Source organism: Sinocyclocheilus anshuiensis, unplaced genomic scaffold (assembly GCF_001515605.1).
Source record: "Sinocyclocheilus anshuiensis isolate Anshui unplaced genomic scaffold, SAMN03320099.WGS_v1.1 scaffold398, whole genome shotgun sequence".
NCBI classification, from domain to species: domain Eukaryota; kingdom Metazoa; phylum Chordata; class Actinopteri; order Cypriniformes; family Cyprinidae; genus Sinocyclocheilus; species Sinocyclocheilus anshuiensis.
The window spans coordinates 74266-81706 of NW_015546033.1; the positions used below are offsets into that span (position 1 = coordinate 74266).

General features: G+C 37.8%; 1 pseudogene; it reads right to left on the reverse strand.

Moving 5' to 3' along the window:
- Nucleotides 1-848: 848 nt before the first annotated feature.
- LOC107698789 (poly [ADP-ribose] polymerase 2-like) lies at nucleotides 849-6347 on the reverse strand (annotated as a pseudogene).
- Between the last annotated feature and the right edge of the window lie 1094 nt (nucleotides 6348-7441).

Consider the following 7441-nt stretch of genomic DNA (forward strand, 5'->3'; position numbering starts at 1 on the left):
CGGCGGTGAAACAGTGGCGGACTGATGACAGCTCACTCAGAGCGGGTCTAAGGTAAGACACCAGTCCAGTCTGTGCTGAAACGCTACTGTCAATCAACTATCGTGGGAGGGGCCTGTCTGTGTGACGTCACACAGACAGGCATCTGAGATCTGGGGAAAACATTTAACCAGATTTAAAAAAAAACACTGCGTGGATTTTTATCATTATAGGGTGGTTTTGTACATACACTGCCAACATACATTTCAGTTCAAACAACCCAGTTCTGATGGGGCTTACAGTAACCCTCCTTCACATCACAATCAAATAAATCTCAGTATAGTAGGCTAACCATGTTTTTTTTTTTTTTGGTGTTTTTATTACCAATTGTACCCTATAACCACAGTTTTACTACAAATACCATGGTTAAACTATGGTTAGTGTAGCAAAATGTTGTTTTTACCATGGTTTAACTATAGTAACCAATAACCATGTTTTTTGGTATTTTATATACATATGTTCATGCTATCTTTATTTTATGGCATGTATTTGTGAAAATGATTAGGCAGTCGCAGCACACACCACATAGAATAACGCTGCGCATTTCAAGGCACTTCAGTGGACCTTAATATTTTTAGTAAATTTTGTCAATCTTAAAAAACTTTTTAATATATCAATAAGAAAGTACGGCAGGCTTTTACTCAAGTCTTTATCACTTTATTAAAATTAAGCAAATCAAAACGACAAATGTTTACTTTCACAAGCCGTCTCGTATAGGCTTGTAGTAGCCTAAGCTGTCTCTTGCTCAATCAGGTAACAAAAAATGTGGGGAAACGACACCTCTGGCCATTCTGTTGGGTCGTTTGTCCAGTCACAGATACCCCTCGCTCAGCAACAAGAGTCCTTGGTTGTTCTTCTGATTGGCAAAGCAGTAATTGGCACTTTTAGATGACATGTCTGCAAAGTAGATCCCCTTACCAAACTTGAGGGGGAGGAAAAGTTACAAAATTATATTGGTTTGAATTGTTGTAGTCCATTGCTTTTAAAAAGAATGTTGTAATGGTGGGAGCCGATATTATATTGATATTATTTGTATGATTCAGTATATCTCTGCGTCTCACCATGAATCCGGTCACTGGAGCCTCTGGAGGGGCCACTCGCAGCCCCTGACTCAGGATCCCCACCCAGTTCAACAGACGGGAACCATGCCACAGGAGCATTCTAGCATCCACAACAACAAAAACAACGTGTACTATCTGAAATATGATTGCTGTAATTCAGTGAAATCAGATGAGGCACACACTAGACCAGAATTTAAGGGAGTTCCTGTTTACATAGAGCATAACATAATTGATGAAGTATAATTGAGGAAGGTGGTTTGGTACTTGTTTTCCATCTCAGAGCAGAAGTTGTCCTTCTCGCCCTCTCTCTCCACAGTAAAGATGTCCAGAATTGTCATTGTGTAGTCAGAATGGGTGGGTGCATGAGTGGACTGAAGATATTTCTCTACAACCTTCACAAAGACAGAGAGTTTGTGTCTAAAACTGCATATTTAAACAGACTAGTTAACATCCACCATCCAAAATTCTACTATTAATATTATATTGTACTTCAGCCATAAAAGAGTTAAGTCCCACACTGTACCTTGTATTCATTGCTGTTAGAATCCAGTGGCTGCAGTCGACATCGTAGAGACTGATACTGTCTGTCCAAAGGATGCTCATCATTCTGAATACTAGACTGAACCATTTTCACTGCTATCTGGATGTCACTTAAAGCCTAAAAGACAAAAAACATGACTATAAACATGTGAATGCAGTGAAATATAAACTGTCAATCAATTCTAACCATTCAACATCAGCAATATTGAGCAGCAATTACAATGTCGCACCTCAAGCAAAGCAATTTTCTCCTTTAGCTCATCCTCTGTGCGTATTATGGGGGGTGTCCGCAACCTGAATGAACATCAAGTAGTCATTAAACCATATTAGCCACACTATTGTTAAAAAATTTAGCCTCAGGAAGATTTGTGTGTGTATGTGTTTGAAAAAGGTCTCTCATGATTGCCAAGTTTGCATTCATTTGATCAAAAAGCAGCAATATTATGAAATGTTAGTACAATTTAAAATGAATGTTTTCTATTTTAATATACTTTAAAATGTCATTTATTCCTGTGATGAAAAAGCTGAATTTTTAGCAGCCATTTCTCCAGTTTTTAAAAGAACAGGATTTATTTGAAAAAATGTTAACATTATAAAGTCTTGACTGTGACTTTTGATCAACTGATGTATCCTTGCTAAATAACTGACCTGACTCAAAGCCTTTGAATGGTAGTCTAACTTACCCAAAGTCATGGGGAATGCGAGTGTAAAACTGGTTGCATGCATCCAAGAGTTCCTTATTACTCTTCTTTTTCTTTAAACACTCCTCGATCCTCTTCAAAGAGGCATAGCCTGCTCGAATTTGCTCTGTTGTTAGTTTTCCTTTAGCAAAAAACAAAATAATTTAATGGTTTTCATTTGCAATTTTATCATATAAAAATGTTTGTGTTGTTTAGCTTGAATGCATTCATCATCACTAAGAATATACAAGATTAATTCCATCAGTTTGGTACACAAATGCACACACACTCACCGAGTGGGGCTTTTTTGGTGTCAAACTTCATTTCTAGCACACACTCTTCCATGGCTTTGAGGTCACATATAAGCTCTAGGAGAGACCTTGCTGTTCAGTTGGCAGGGCTTTATTTGAGGAGGAGAGGATGCCACAGCCTTGTCCTTCTCCTGGTGAGAGGAAAAATTAGGTCTATATTTGACTACAATTAGGGATGAAACATAAATGCAATGCAGAGCAATGGATCATGTGGTATTGGGAGCAAAAATCTCTTTTTACCTTGTCTTCAGTGCTGTAGTCTACAAATACCATGTCATATTTCCCTGCAACGTTCTCAAAATTTGCTCGATGCTCCCACTCATTTTTGGTCTTGTCAAAGAATCTGCATATAAGCAGATTATAAGCAAAATCTTTCTTATATCTTATATGAGTAAATAACATGGATTAATTTAAAAAATGTACTTCTTTTTGAACGCATCTTTGGCCTGAGCAAGATTCCCCCCACAGTTAACCAAGCTGTTTTGTCCTACTTTACCCACTGAAGAGAAAAACACAAGAACATGGATGATAATGTGTCATGATAATAAAGGCCAGCCTGGTGAAGAGCATCTGACGTGTTTCGGTACACACCTCGTCCCCACCTCATCCAAACGCTGTAAGTTTTTCCATTGTCGTCCTGAAGCAGCTGAATCAGGTAATATTTATTGTTGTTGAACTGAAGATTAGTCTGTAACAGTTAAAAACCAAAGAAAAGATATCAAACAACGTCATATCCTGCACGTTATGTATTAATAAACACAACCATTCAAAAGTTTATGGTTAAGTTATTTTTTGAAAGAAAGATATTTTTATTCACAGAAAAAAAGACTTTTATTCAGCAAGGATGCATTACACTGATCAGAATTTACAGTTAAGCCATTTACAATTTTACAAAAGATTTCTATTTCATATAAATGCTGTTCTTTTGAACTTTCTATTCTTTAAAGAATCCTAAAAAGGAAGCACAGTTTCCACAAAAATACTAAGCAACTGTTTGCAACATTGCTACTAATAAGAAATGTTTCTTGAGCAGCAAATCAGCATATTATAATGATTTCCGAAGGACCATGTGACACTGAAGACTGGAGTAATGGCTGCTGAAAATTACTTTTGCCATCACAAGAATAAATTTAAATTTTTGAATATAACAACACAGATAACAGTCATTTTTAACTATAATAATTTTATAATAATTTTACAATATTACTGTTCTTATTTTTGATCAAATAAATGCATCCTTGGTAAGCATAAGAGACTTCCTTCATCGACCCCAAACTTTTGAACAGTATTGTAACATCTTCAATATTCACCTGATTCAGCAGGACATCATATACATCAGCCCCCTCACTGTAGACGTGGGCCTGTGAATAACCAAAGAAAAGAAATCTAATGAGAAGAATGCATTGAAGTAAACAAAGTCTGTATTTAGAAGAAAAGGGAAGTTTTAAAAGTGATTACACAACAGTCAAATACTGTACAGTAATTTCACTTCAAATGACCCTATAACACATTTAAGGTAATTACCTTTCCAATTTTAGCCTTGCATTCCGGATCAACTGGGGCTTTACCTTTCATAACCACTGTCTTCACAACCTCTTCTTCAAAACGAGGAAAAAACAACAACAGTCAATCTGAAACGTATGTACTTAACCTACGACGTGATGCATTTGTGAGTGAAAGTTATAAAAAATTTAAAAAACGTAGGACAGGACAAATTTTGTCCAATCGGAATGTGGAAAGTGGTCAATTTGACAGGTGATTGAAGGAGAGGGGTTGAAAAATAGACTTGTTCGGCATTGCTGGGAACGCCTACAAAAACGTCATAACCGTTTATGCCGAGGGGGAAAACAAACCATTCGAATTAACGCGCGGAGACCTTGTTAGGCGCTTGATCTTTACTTTTTGTGATGATTTCGATTGATTTTTGCTTGGTACAATGCCGAAAAGTTGCTGTGTGGCGTTTTGTACCTCTAATAAGTTAAAAAAACCTGATCTGACGATGTATATAACTGATACCCTGCAATGATCTGTCGTTAGTCCCGTCCCCCTGCACCGCAACCCAGTTCTGATGGGGCTTACTTACAGTAACCCTCCTTCGCATCGCAATCAAATAAATCTCACTCCCTGATATTTTGTGATGTCATAATCTATTAAAACATTTATTTCATATTATTATACGTCATATTATTACTTACGAAAATTAGCAATGGTATTACTATAGTAAAAGTATAGTAGGCTAACCATATTTTTTTTTTGCCGTTTTTATTACCAATTGTAGCCTATAACCACAGTTTTACTACAAATACCATGGTTAAACTATGGTTAGTGTAGCAAAACATGTTGTTTTTACCATGGTTTAACTATAGTAACCATGTTTTTTGGTTGTAACCACAGTTAATTTTCGTAAGGGATATTTTCATGTTATTTTATATCTTTTTATTTTACGGCATGTATTTGTGAAAATTATTAGGCAGCCGCAGCACACACCACATAGAATAACGCTGCGCATTTCAAGGCACTTCAGTGGACCTTAATATTTTTAGTAAATTTTGTCAATCTTAAAAAACTTTTTAATATATCAATAAGAAAGTACGGCAGGCTTTTACTCAAGTCTTTATCACTTTATTAAAATTAAGCAAATCAAAACGACAAATGTTTACTTTCACAAGCCGTCTCGTATAGGCTTGTAGTAGCCTAAGCTGTCTCTTGCTCAATCAGGTAACAAAAAATGTGGGGAAACGACACCTCTGGCCATTCTGTTGGGTCGTTTGTCCAGTCACAGATACCGTACGGACAGTCTGACCTAATACGGCTCAGTTTTTATGCATATGTTGCTCTGTCAAGCGGCAGAAATAATTTTATGTGGGCCATTCTGAGTCAACACCATGCTTTTCCAATGAGGGGGAAAGGACTGTTTTCCCCCACACCGACTCCGCCCACACAGCTATGACGCGACACCGATCAAGTCTATGAGAGGAATTGGTAACATCAGACAAAAAGAAAAGTCCAAGAAAGTTCATCTACCAAGGAAGCTTCACCTTCACTTTCCTTTTTAACAATGGGCTTGGCTTTTTCTGCTCTCTGATTCCTCCCTTCATTGCGTCTCTTCTTGGAAACCGGTTGCTCCTCTTCCTCCTCTTTCTCTTCTTTAATCTGAACAACACCTGCAGCTCCATTTTTGCCATTCAAAGCTTTTCCTTCGTTTGGATCTTCTGCAATATAATAAATAAGCAGCTATTAAATTTCTGTGACAGATACTGATGCAACATCAGACATGGGTATACACAGACATACCTGACTTCACTTTCTGAAAGCATTTTCACAAGATCCACTTCATAACCAGTTCCGAGCACCAGTGACACCAACTTTTCACCGGCCTGCTTTGCTGTATCCAGCTGGACACAGACCTTTGGAGGATATGGCTCCCACTCACCATCATCCCCCTTCCACTGCCAAACTGAAAATAATTAAATATTTAGATGATCATTATGTGAAATATGAATATCTAAAAATAAAACAGTGTCACACCTACATAGGGATGGGAAGATTCCCCGATTCGCTCGGTGTATCGGCATAAAAAGTTAACGATACGATGCATCGGTTTAAAAAGTGTGCATCGGCTACAAGTTGTCATTTATATCGCGATGTATCGTCGAGATGCGTATCGTATCGGCCTGAGTCATGAGATGCACATCCCTACACCTTTTATGTAGGCCATTCTGAGTCAACACCATGCTTTTCAAATGAGGGGGAAAGGACTGTTTTCCCCCACGCTGACTCCGCCCACACAGCTATGACGCGACACCGATTAAGTCTATCTAAAGTGCAAGAAAAGAGAGAGTCCATAGTTTCTGTACATCATCAAGTTGTTCTATGTGTAGGACCTTCGTTCGAGCAGGCCACCTCGTGAGCTATTGAACAGACACATTTCAGAAGAATCTAAAATTCTCCCCCCTCCAAACAATCATGAGGTCTAAACTAATCACACCATCACATGACACCAATGGTCTGGGTCGATTTCCTGTCAACGTCTTGTCGTTATCTCCTCAGAAGAATCGAAAGAGTGATGAAAAACAAATCCAGTCAGGAGACAACAGAGATATTTTGTATCAAGGACTAAAGAGTTCTTTCACAACATATAGTTGAGAGATACCTCGTGATCGCTATGCATGGAACTATAGGCACAGGAAAAGGCCAATTCACGGGACAAGCTCCAGGCCTGCAAAAACAACAGATCTAAAGAACAGTGATAACGTGACTCAATCAACCTCTGTCTGAGACCATGCAAGGACCAGATGTGCAGTGTAACTTTGACCAGCTTCAGCATAAATTAATAATCTGATAAACACAAACGGACAGATTTACAATGACACGTCTGAGTGGGAAGCTCAGAAGACCTCCACCGCCCTTGACCTCAGGACATTCCTCCTTTCCTTTCTACATGATAACTTGCGCTCTTTTCTTTATTTACAGACAAAGAAACACAGAAACTTACACAGACAATTTCAAAAGACAATCATTTAAAGTATTGCCAGTAGGGCAACTTTATCCACGAATAATGTGCTTTGTGCCTTTTTATGCTCAATGTGTTTTATGTAATCAATGGAGTTTAATCAATGTTTTATAACCCTTTTTAGTAGATAAGGTTATTAATGTGTATGCAAGATGTCTGATATCTGATGTTGAATGAAAGCTTATTTTATGTGCAAGACTTTGGTATGAATGAAAAGTGGGTATTATGTACAATACTCGCATTAAGAAACTTTATAGAAGTATTAACAAAATCTGGCAAGGATGTTCCCCACGTGATAA